At 42.3% G+C, this 12,556-nt stretch overlaps 2 long non-coding RNA genes across 3 annotated transcripts in view; both read right to left on the bottom strand.

The window, feature by feature from the left end:
* The window catches only part of LOC140910737 (uncharacterized), a 53,182-nt gene extending 48,037 nt beyond the window's left edge, over nt 1-5,145 (bottom strand). Inside the window, exon 1 of the long non-coding RNA XR_012158708.2 lies at nt 4,896-5,145. This is a non-coding gene — a long non-coding RNA (uncharacterized LOC140910737). The remainder of the gene's footprint in view (nt 1-4,895) is intronic.
* The window catches only part of LOC140910740 (uncharacterized), a 227,340-nt gene that overhangs the window by 72,326 nt on the left and 142,458 nt on the right, over nt 1-12,556 (bottom strand). The window lies entirely within an intron of this gene.

Below are 12,556 nucleotides of genomic sequence, written 5' to 3'. Positions count from 1 at the left end.
CAAAACATTAGCTTTCTTCCAGTCTTCTGGAACTTCCTTGGAGCTCTTTTTAAAAACTATTGGATCCAAGTTATCCAGATCTGCAGATTTAAAAATGTCTGACTTTAGTATCTGCTGTTTAATGTCCTCCTGAATTACTAATGGAAGGGGAAAAAGTGGTATATGATATGACTATGTCATCTGTTTTCTCCCTCAAACACAGAACAGAAATATTCATTCAACACGTCCATGTTTTCTGCAATATTACTGATAATTCTATCATTTACATCTAGTAATGGAACAATGCCATTGGTAGGATGCTTTTTGTTCCTAATATACTTAAACTCCTTCTTATTGTCCTTAACTCTGCTGGCCATAGATTTATCCTTGTGTCCCTTTCCTTGCTGTATCAATTTTCTACAATTCCTAGCTTCTGGTTTATATTCATTACTATCAACTTCCCCTTTCTTCCATTTGTTTTATATAATATATAGCTCCCTTCATTCCCCTCTAAACCGGGCAATTTTTAAAACCAATATAGCCTTCTTCCTTAATTGTAGCTTTTTGGCCTTCTATTAAAGTGTTCTTAAACAATTCCCAATTATCACCCACATTTTTCCGATTAAATTCTTCCTTCAGATGATTTGATTCAGAAGTGTTTTCAGTATTTATAGATTACTGGTTTGGGTTTGGACTTTAATTTGTTTGCATATTATAAATCTGATCAAATCACAATCACTTATATCTAAGCCATAATTTATTTTTATTTCTGCGATAAATTCCTCTTTCTCTGTCAAGATGAGGTCTAATACAGAATTCCCCCATGTTGAGTTAGAAAATTCTCATCTTTAATATTTAGAAATTCCAAGGATGTTTTAGAACTGGCAGCATGAGACCTCCAGCGTGTCACACATATTGAAGTCTTTATGGTCACATAACTTTTCCCCCTACACATTATAAATAGGTGTGTAATTAGACAGTTATCCTGTTCACTAGTGTGATTTGATAGTCTGTAGCAGACACCAACTAATACTCCATCTTGTGCTTTATCTGTTAGAATATTGATCCATAAGCAATTCAAGATCTTTTTCTTCCGTTATCAATGACTCAGAATCACGTAATGCCATTTTTGACAGAGTGCCACTTCTCCTCCTCGTTTGCCCACTCGATCCTTCCTAACGAGATTATAACCATTGGTTTTAACATTCCGGTCATAGGAATCATCCCACCTGATTTCAGAAATAGCAAATAGGTCAAATTGATGCTCATAAATGAGCAATTACTCTTCCTCTTGTTTGTTACCTGGCCTCCTAGCACAGGTGTATAGGCAATTCAAACATTTCTTCTCTTCATGTTCTTTGGTTAATTTTGTTCTCAATATTTCGACTTTGCACTAAATGAGTTCTCATAGCTTCACTCTTTTACCCCATGCCCCCTTTTGTTATTAGTTTAATGCCCTTTAATGGTTCCCTTAAATGGTTTAATGGTTCCCTTTCTATTGAGGTGGAGGCCATCCAAACTATGCAGCCCCCTCTCCCTATAAAAGGAGGATCAGTGTTTCATAAGAACAATATCCTCCACCCTACACCGCTAACCTAGCCAGTGGTTCATCTCCAGAACCTTCTGTCTTTCTGTGCTCTTGGGACATGAAGGATCTCGAAGATCACTGGGATGTTCTTCCTCTTCAGCATGCTTCTGAGCATGGGTGGCAGGTATAAGAGTTTAGGGGAGGCTCAGCCTCCCCAAACAGGATGCGGCACACCTCCTTTTGGAGCGCTGCTACCTAAAGGGCTCCCAGGCTGTGGTCCTGCCCATGCTCCACCCCAAGGTCCCACTCCTGCTCATCCTCTTCCCCCATGGCCCTGCCCATGCGGCTCCTCTTCCCACCCCACTCCACCTCTTCCCCCCAAGGCCTTGCCCTCACTCCGCCTCTTCATATCCTCACTCTGCCTCTTCCCATGAGGCTTCTACTGCCTGCCACTCACTCCTCTCTGCCCTTTTCCCCAGGTCCCCACCACTTAATGTGACAGGTGGAGAGGGGGCAGAGAGGAGCAAGCAGCAGGCAGTGGGAGTCCTCAGGCGAGGGGGCCAAGTGAGGACGGGCCTTGGGGTGGAGCAGAGGGCGGGGCCACTGTTCGGCTGCCAGTGCCCCCCCCAACTCTAGAGAGCTTCCGGCGCTCATGCCCAGCCTTCCCAAATGCAGGAGTCACGTACTGCCCAGGCTTCCGAGTTCCCTGAAGTCATTTATTATCTGTGAGAAACCCTGCAATGCAGTATCATTACTGCCTATATGAATCATTACCAATGGCTCCTTGCCCATTGACTTCAGAAGCCGATCCAATCTCAGAGTGACCTCTCGTGCCTTGGCTCCGGGAAAGCAGCACACTGTCGTGTTGTTTGCCTGTTCCAAATCTCTTAGGATTTTATGAAAATCTCCCCCATATGCATAATCCAGCATCTACTTTGAAATACTTGTTCTTATGCAATATGTTGTACATAAGATGTATTATTTCTTTCACAAATTTATCTGCAGGGTTCTGGTTTTTTCAATAACTTTTTACTTCATTTACCACTAATCTGAAACCAATAAAAAGACCAAATCCTCAGCTGGTGTAAAATTTACACCAGCCAGTGCAATGCCAAAGTGCCTAGCTTGAAAACAATCCTTGAAAACAATGCCAAAGAGCCTAGCTTGAAAATCTGCGCCCTCACCACCCTGGCCAAAAAAAAACCAAAACCCTGCACTTACCACTAAGTACTCTTGGAAAGGGACCTTCCTAGCCTTCTCTGAAGTAATCTCCTTAATTAGCTCATCCAAGTCTATCCACCTTGCTTCTGAGTTCACTGTAGAAATAATTGCCAGATTGTTTAACTTTCCTGACCCTTTGATGTTCTTAGGTAGGTCATAATGAAAGGTGTTTCAGGAAGCTAAAATTAAATCAGCAGCCACCGTTACAGGAAGAGAGCAAAAATAAAAAGGAAGTGCTGTTTGTTTTAGGGAAACCTGCATCTAAAGACCCTTTGTGAATGTAGCTAAGGAGATTAATGGGCACCTTTGTTTCCAAGTCATCCTTAAAGATTTGTTTATAAGAATTGGTGAAGAGTTCAATCTCATTCTCAAAACAGAGTTTAAATCCTCAGGGTAATTGCTTGCTAAGTTTCAAGCGTACCTCTTTACACCAATGCTGCTGAGACTTTCCAGTTTCTCACCCATCAAAAAAAGCAAACTTTTCTCTGACTCCATCATATATTTATGCAGCCTACCATCCAATTGTGTCAATATTGTGTCTAAGACAGTTGAAAACCTCACATTCAAAATCCTTTTTTGGGATCTGATGACTTTGTGTCCTTTTTAAGTTCCCCTGGCATTACTTTCCTCCTTTGAGATCATTTCTATTTGAACTGCATGGATATTCCTAAAATTTCAACCTGTGAAGCACCAGCTTTCTTGCATTCACTGAACACAGAAGACCATAGTTCTGATAAAGCATCTCAAAGGCCACCAAGTAAATGAGCTATTTGAATGTCAAGATCCAGACTGGGCAGTTTTTTAATCAAAATGTTAATTAAAAAATATAAGATATAATATACTATCTCAGCCAAAACAAGAAACAAACACTCTGAAATGTTCATTTGCAAGTTAACAGCTTCTGACTTAAGTTCTGGCACAAGATTAAACGAGATCAAGGCTTCATACAAAGTCAAAAATACCATCCGCATGATCTCATAGTGGGTGGATTGCCTCTACTCTGGGTGACCATCTTGCCATGCTTTAGCATTTTAAGGTAATGTTAATATGCTTTTTCAACACATCCCAACAACTAGCAGAAGCATGAAACGAATCTTCGAACAATTCCATAAGAACAGAACACTTCTTCAATTCAGGAGAGCTTTGGAGTGCAATCGAACGAAGAATTTAGCTTTTCTAACCTTGTCAAAAATAGCCTGCCAGACTTTTCTTGCAATCCTACCAATGACTCCTTTTGGATAGTTACATCACCTTTGCAGCACCAAAATTTCTATATGATCTTGCACCTTGTAAGTAATTCAGGTAAACCCCAAAACTGCCATTTTGAGGACTAATTGCTCATCTGAACCTCTCAAAGCTGTCACCTAAGTACAGCAACATATCCAAGAGAAAAGGCACAATATTGTGCCTCATGTCCTTCCGCGGCTGATAGAAGGTATGTGCACGTTTTTCAATTGTGTGACCCTTTTCTAATTGTTCTGCAATTTCCATCCAGTGAGTGAATCCCTCTACATGTTCTTTTGAATGTTCATACTGGCATACTTGCATGCTAAAGTGGAAAAAGTTCACAAACCCAGTTTTACAGTTTGCAGTAGATGAGGAGGAATTTGGCTGGAAAAAAGCAAACAAAGCAAAAGAGAACAAGGAAGCAAGAGTCAAACTGTACATCAACCAAGATCACTAGCATAACTCCCCATTAGGAGCTGACAAAGAACCACTGTTTTCTTTGCATTTTCTAGGCAAAAAGTCTTGGTCTAAATTAACAATGGGACAGCATTCTATCAAAAACAGCAAACAGAACCCGTCAACTGTGGCCAAGTACTCAGATCTGCCTTGTCAAAGTCAAAATTCTGCCCCCATGTTTTCAATAATAGAACCGTTTTCAGTATTCATGTCCATTACAATCACACTAGCAACCAATGGCGAACTTTCTGTCCTAGAATCAGAGACTCTAGGACCCAACGAGTCAACACTAACCTCTGTGCCAGAATCAGAGATTCTGGCACCCAACAAGCCTGACAAATCCAAATCAACATCCTCACTCGCTAAGGAAGGCACAGAAGTGTGAATAGAACTGTTTGCAGATTGTTCATGAGGAACATGGTCAGACTTCACATCTCAAGAAGCTCTGTGGACCACTTGCACTCTTTTGATCTTTTTCACAGACCTGCGGCAGCTTGCACTGTTGAGCGCCGCTCTTGTGCTTGTAAGTACTCATGTTGGAAATCATGGCGGAACATCAAAGTTCACCCACGAGGCTCTTCATAAGTGAATTGCTAGGTCTGGAATCACTGCGGTAGCAGACGAAAGATAAATAATATGTCTGCGAAACTCTGAAAGAAATCAGATATAAGGTCATTTTCTCTGCAACTCAGCACTATATCCAGTGCTTAAAGTGGAGGAGGCTGCAACCTTCCCCCCCACATCAAACCTTCAAGTATTTTTTTGAAGCTTGAGAGGAGTCACTATGGCCATCAAAAGCTTCTTCCAGAGCTGCTGCCCCATATAGCTCCCCAGGCTGTTTCCTCAGACAGCACCCTGGGCTCCCACCCTGCACCATCCACTCATTGGCCTGTCCTTCAGTAAAGAGGAAGTGGTTGGTGCCTGTGTCCAAGGGGGAGCAAAGCAGAGCCTAGGGCTAGGAGTTGCAACAATCCAAGGAGTGGTAGAGGTATCAGTTCTTGAGGTGGGGAGTGGGTGGGGGGAAGCGCAGCCTAGAAGCCGGTTAGGGGCTGGAAGAAGCTACGGGGGGCACAGACCCACCCACACTGGTTGCCCAGCACCTTAGGCTCTGAGCAGGGCCAGCAGAGAGGGATGAGATGGGGTGGGAGCAGTGAGGATGGGAGAGCAGAGGCAGCAACCAGAGCACAGGTCCCAGAGACTCAGAAACCCCCCAATTTCCACTATCACTGCAACCCCAACTCCAGAGATACTGCACACCCCACTGAATCTCACAGCCCCACCTGTCCTGTATCCCCACTGAGACCCCCCAAAACTTAGAGACCCCCCAATCTCAGTGAATCTCACTGCACCCCTATCCCTGGAAAAACCCTCAGCTGTTCTGGTATGGATATTAATGACATCTACAAAGCACTAAATGGGACCCCAAGCACACCATTTGGGGCACTAAATGAAGGCTAGGGCCCCACAACGGAAGAGTAAAAAAACCCAAAATAATTAATAGCCATTTGAACACAGCCCTGCACCATCTGAGGAGCTCACCCAAGTCACTGCAACTCTGAAGGTGAAATTTAGCTGAAAGCCTGAAACCACCAAACACCACCTTATGACACCCTATACCATGCAGAAGAACAAGTTTTGCTTCGCTCCAACAGGGAATTATAAATACACATACACTCAAGACATTATATGAGCATTATTGAACCTCTCAAACATGAGAGGAGTTTCATGTTTGTCACAAAACCCTGATAGTTTTGTGTGGGTTGAAGTTTTGTAACGGACGTTTTGCACAAGTCTCCTGCTGAGTAGATAACGGTCTGAGATGTGATTAGCTTCATCGATTCGCATCCACTTTCATAGACCCTCCTTTGTGCACACCCCTGACTGTGGAAGAAACACAGTGTGATTCACCATACACGTCTAAGATCAGAAGAGCCCAACACTCTGAAAAGGCTCTCAAATGAAACAGTTTAATCACGTCCATATTCTGCAGGTCTATTTTTGGCAATAACAGCAGCCTCATGTACAATGATATTTTCTGTTCCTTAAATTGCCAATTGTATTGCTGATTTTCTTGTTACAGTAATATCCCCAGCAATTTCAGATTCATACTCTTTGTCTGCAGTTTTTTGTTCCAGAAGACTATGTTCACTGAGAGGGAGAACTGGCAGATATTTGAAAGATTTTTAATTTTGATGACCAGGCCCCCAATCCTACAATGATTTACACATGTGCCCAAGCATATGCATCATCCTGTTGACCCCAAAGCATTGCAGCTAAGCATGTGGGATCAAGACCTAAATGGTATTTGTTCTTATATGTTTCTGCATCCAAAGGAATAGGGCTGAACATTTAGTTCCCCACTGCACTTTAGATCAAAAGACAGCTGGCCCTGTGCTCGAGGCACTGAGATACAACCTGGGAGAGCTGGGTTCCTGCTCTGCCATAGACTCCCTGAAGGACCAAGTCACATAGGCTATATCTACACAGCTCATAGCAGCAAGCCTCTCTGTCTGGCTCAACAGACTTGGGCTTGCACTACCATTCCAAAAATAAGTGTGTAGACAGCACATTGAGGTTGCAGCTTGGGCTGGATCTTGGCTTCTGAAGCCTACAGCTATTTTTGGTGCAGTAGCACAATCCTGAGTCTGTCAAGCCAGGCTGGGAAGCTCACTGCTGCAGGCTATGTAGACATACCCTTAGGTCCTGATCCTGCAAATGATTGCACCCAGGCAGACTATTACACCCATGCCGAGCTCTGTTGTGGGTACAGCAAGTCACCTTAAGCTCCTTAACCTCTCTGCGGCTCAGCTCATCTGTAAAATGGGGATAATACTTCCCTTCCCTTCTCTCACCTTTTCCCCCCCTCACTCTGTATTTATATTGTAAACTCTTTGTGGCAGGAACTATCTTACTATGTGTAGCCCTGAGCTCAGCTCTAAACTGGCCTCTAGGTGCTACCATAATGTAACTGAATAATAATAAGAATGATGACAAATCAGTGTTTATTTCTTCATACACTCCCCTTCAGAGTGGCCAGCCGCTAAAGGATTACACCTCTGAACTCAACATATTTTATGGCTCCAAACTAATTACATCATTTATATTCTGGAGAACTAAAATGTGGGGAGTTACATTGAGTCTGCATGGTAAGTGCCGGCAGAGATAAGTGCGGGCATACGGAAAACCCCAAAACCACAAGCTTGCAGGTGTTCACTGACAGAGACAGCCAAGTGCTCAATAATAACCCCTTACATGGCAACAATGGTCATGAGCAAGGGTAAACATAAACAGGGGCGAGGAATTTAGCAGGAAAATTAGAGGGCAATTATTGGGCCGAGACTAGAATTGCCCACCTGGGAGGGGGAGGGCTGGTGATTACAATAAAGGGGAACACAAAAGGATCTCGGTGCTCACTCCTTGAGATGTTGGGGAGGTGAACGGGTGGTACAGCTATGCTTCCGCAGGGTGTCGTTGAGCTTCTTCTACAATAATCCGAGCCATAACCGAAGACTCCAGTCTCTGTGTGTTCCTGTGTCCCGCCGTTGGTTGTGTCTGAAGACATAGGATACCCCAACATAAAATAGGGTGGATCATAATTACCTCTTGTGTGAAAAATGACTCATAGACTGAAGTGTGCTGCTTATTACAGTATTATTAGCATAAGTTGTTTTAGGGATGTGGTAAATAATTCCTCAGGAAATATGCAAAAGCAAATAGGTTTGTTAACTTTCTTCAAATATTTTTATTTAAAAATGCAGGTACAGTATATTGTTTTCCACTTTAACTGTAAAGGTGTGTTTTCCTTTTTCTAAGTAAAGTGTTTGGAAACTAAGTGCAGTGATGAAAGTAAGAACAATCTGGGGAAAAGCTGATATTCCAAGGCTTGGTCTACATTTAACAACTTATAATTGTGCAGTTATGTCAATCAGGTGTGCGAAAAAGCCATAAGCCTGAGTGATATAGCTATGCCAACAAAAACCCCAGCGTAGACACATCAGCTTTACTGGCATAGGTAACGTCATTTAGGGAGATGGTGTTCCTACACTGGCAGAAAAACTTCTGTTGATGCATGCTGCACCTACACTATGGAATTATCCCTGCCTAGGCTCTGTCGTGTAGACAGAGCTTTAATCAACACTCAAAAGAAATTGAGATGAGAAAAACATCATGGTCTCAACCTGCAAGGGGCTGAGGGCCATATTTTTGAAGGTATTTAGGCATCTGACTCCTCTTGATCTCAAGGGGAGTTAAAAATTTGACCCTGAGTGCCTTCTGCAAGGCATTAAGTCCCCTGAATTCCAATTGAAGTTATTGGGACCTGTTTTTATCATTGACTTCAGTGGGATCAGACTTAGGCCAACACTGGGCACTTTTATATCATTTATTATTTGTATTGTGCTAGTACGCAGAGACCCCAAACAGAGACCAGGACCCCACTGTGCTGCTGTTGTACAAACAGAACAAAAAAGGGGGACCCTGCCCCAAAGAGCTTACACGCTAAGTGATTTTTTTTAAATCCCTCCCTCTGTATATAACCAGCATTTCACGCAGATAAACAGTAATTAGCAAAACTGCGGAATAGAAGTTGGAAAATTAAAATGAAATCTCAGATGAGAAGAGCTCTGGGCTTCCTGATGGAGGAATAGCTGCTTAGTCCCAAACAGAGTTTCAGAAAGTGATATTATTTCCAAAGGCAGGATTCCTCCAGACTGCAGTTTGACAACCCAATTTGCCTCCAAACAGATTACAGTCACCACATAGACATTCTTCATTCCTGGATGGATGGAGGGTGGGTGGGTGGGGGAAGGTGGGTGATGTAAGATGTGAATCTGAAGCAAAGATAGCATGAGCAGGCAGTATTAATTCCAGTGCACCCAAATCCGGTTTCGTGTCAACAGGAACAAAATGCACAAGAAGCTTGTTTGAAAGTCTGAACTAACATTCATTGGGTTGGTTCATTCAAGCCTGGTCTTCCTTTCAAGTGCTGTCACATGTGTCATTCTAGGCTCCAACAAGTCCCTAAACTCACTGTGAAAGTCAACCACAACTACCAAGTTGCACCTCGTTTCAGGTTCAAATCAGCATAAGAATTCTACAGCAAGTTTCATATTGAGTCTATATACTAAATGCCCCCTGACAATTCAGCCAGGGAAACAAAGAAAAATCCTGCCTCCCTAGAAGTTAATATATTAAAATCTGCATCCAAAAAGGGAGGTCTGCTTAAATGCTGCCTGGGAGGAGAAGTGGCCTTGGAATGGTCGCAAAGTGGTAACAGTTTGTAGGATAACATTTCATAAGGATTTTTGGGACAAAGATTTGTGCATTCATTGGGGACTATCCTTAGTGTTTGCCCTAATTTGGAGTGGCTGAAACTGAAAATTTGAAAAAAAAATTACCATTCTGAGTTTATATTCTCAACCTGTGCATCTTGTATGTCTGAACTGTACTGCCAACTTCTAAATTCAGCTGTGAGCCCATCAAGAGCAGAGACTGTGGCCTCACTCTATGTTTATACAGCACCAAGCACACTGTCATCTTACACATAAAAAGAATAATAGTCACAGTTGCACATATAGAAGGCTAATCAATGTAAACATAGGGTTTCTCTAAATAGGAGGCTAGCGGAAGCCAGACGGCATGAAATCACAGAGAACTGTTTCATAAACTTTTCTTGCAATCAAATCTAATTGAAATAACACAAGATTGTGGGCTTTAGCAGGTGGGCAGCACGCACAGCTGCTTCTGCCAGTTGATTTCCAAAGAATACATACATAAAACATTTCACAGAGGATGACATCTGGGGAAAAAGGTTAACCTAGATGGAATGCTCATTTTGAGTCTTCATTCTTCCAACAGCTTTCTGAAGCATGCATCCTTAACAATACAGGCAGAAAAAAAATCTAAAGCAATTTTGTCATTTGCAGCAAGCTACAATACAGATGTGCAGCTTTATCTTGCTATAAAAGTCTTCAATTATGATTTGTAGTTTTGATTTAATAAAGAAATCAGATGAGCCAAGAGAACCTATGGTAGGTCACTGCAGAGAAGTTCAGATTGGTTCAGTCTAGCAGAGGTTTTGTGTGATTTTGACCAGAAAGTTGGCTATTTGGGTTAAATTTTGCTTTAATCTTTTAGTTGTGCTTGAAACCAACACTCCAAGCAAAACATGGGGGAAGGTGTGTGGAAGCAGGGGACCCATATGGACCAAAATGAGGGTAAAACAGATTTCTATAAAGCCCATGAACAGACTCTGATAAGTTTTATATATCTGTACTGAATACCATAATTCTGTTGGACAGGTAACCAATTGCCCATTCTTTTCAGGGTTTGTTTTCCATGTAACTCTCATTCTTATAGATAAACGCAATATAAAGACCTATATGGCCAGCCTGTTCCATTTACTACTTGTATCAGAAATTGTGTTTTAAACACTTCATTCTGCAGAATCAGGAGATTCCCATGCAACAGCAAGAGCAACCAGAAGAGAGACTGCATCAGACAACAGCAAAACCGGATGTAAAATACACCGTTTCATATTTCTGAACTCTTGGACTACCCGTGTGTACCCGTGTGTACACACAGTCCACTGAATACTTCAGAAATCAACCAAACTTTTAAAATGAAAAGTACTTTCCCCAAAAAGTAGAGCAGGGAAACCACTGACAATAGCACTATGTCGAAGATGAAGCTGTTTCAAAGCAGCTCTGAGAATCAGCCCTGTGGTACTATGACTTAGCAAGAAATGACTGAGTATGAAGAGACTTCTTGTAAAAGCACCCATCTCCTTTTTGTAACATAGAAATCAGTTGACACTAAGAAAGAATCAGTGACAAAAGAACCCCCCAAAAGGCAGAGTCCCTGAAAGGGAAGATGGAGAGGACACAGTGTTGAGAAAGTTGCCAAGGAGGAAATCAAAGTGGTCTTTTGAAAATGTTTTACTTTAGAGAGACCAAATTTGTATATTAAAATATAACATTTGGTTCTTTATTTGTAAGTGATCATAAAGACAATTAAAAGGCAGTCTCTGGCCTGAACAGCTTATGACCTACAGTAGATCGAACCCAACAACAATAGTAATGACATGTGGAGAGAAGAGGAATGTTTGGCTAGCGATCAGGTAGAACAAAGAGTGCAACAATATGACTGTGTGATTGCTTTGGGTTCAGCCAAACCTTAATGGTCTCATTTTCTAACTCTCTTCTAAGTTATTTTAGAGGTGGTAAGTTAAAGGAATCCCTTAGGGTTATTGAAGGGTTTTGTTTTGTGTGTGGTCTCACGGAGATACTGTGGGGGTGTCACCAAGCTATAGCCTGGTGAGCCAGGATGACTTGATCACTGCAGGAGAAAAGAAAAAAAGGGGGAGGGAAAAGGAACCAAAAAGACTGAAGTAAGACTAGAAAGGATTTATCAGTATTTAGTTTACCATTATCTGCACCCAAAGTCTTTAATCCAATTTCCCCATAAACTCTCTTACCTCTCATGCAAGTGTAAAGGTTTCTAGGGATGCAGACCCCAGTTGGTGCCCCACTATCCGCAAGCTCAGTATCTTTATCCCAAGGTTATTGTCTCTTCTCCTGCCCCTTTCTGGAGCTGTGTTTTCCTAGGTACTCTTTCTGCCCCTCCCCCCTTGAGTGTTGCCTCTCCCCCTTGTACTGAGCTGGGGTCAGTTTATATAGGCCCAGACTCTGCCCATTCCTAGCAGCCTTTGGGAGGATTGGTTAATTGGAGTCGGATACTTGGGGATTTTTTCTCCTCCCCTATGTGACAGTTCACTCTGTCATAATGAGTTTGTGGGAGGAAAAGCAGTGAAGATAGAAGATGATGGGAGTTGGAATAGAGGACCCAGTACAGATTCCAATGTCACTTATTAATATCTAGTTCTCATGTAGCACTTTTCCTCTATAGCTCTCAAAGCACTTTATAAATAAGGTCTGTATCATTTCCTTCATTGTATAGATGGGCAAACTGAGGCAAAGGGAGGGGAAATGACTTACCTAAGGTTACCCAGCAAACAACTGGGAGAGCCAGAAATTGAACGTAGGTCTCTTGAATCCCAAGCCAGTGCCCTATCCAATAGGCCACACTGCCTCTCTGGAACTTCTGGAGTTGCAATTCAAATGTATATGTACCTGGCTTCTACAACTC

This window comes from Lepidochelys kempii, chromosome 4, assembly GCF_965140285.1.
Source record: "Lepidochelys kempii isolate rLepKem1 chromosome 4, rLepKem1.hap1, whole genome shotgun sequence".
Classification (NCBI taxonomy): Eukaryota; Metazoa; Chordata; order Testudines; family Cheloniidae; genus Lepidochelys; species Lepidochelys kempii.
Note: the sequence above shows the minus strand (reverse complement) of the source record. Positions and strands in the feature narration are given on the sequence as shown.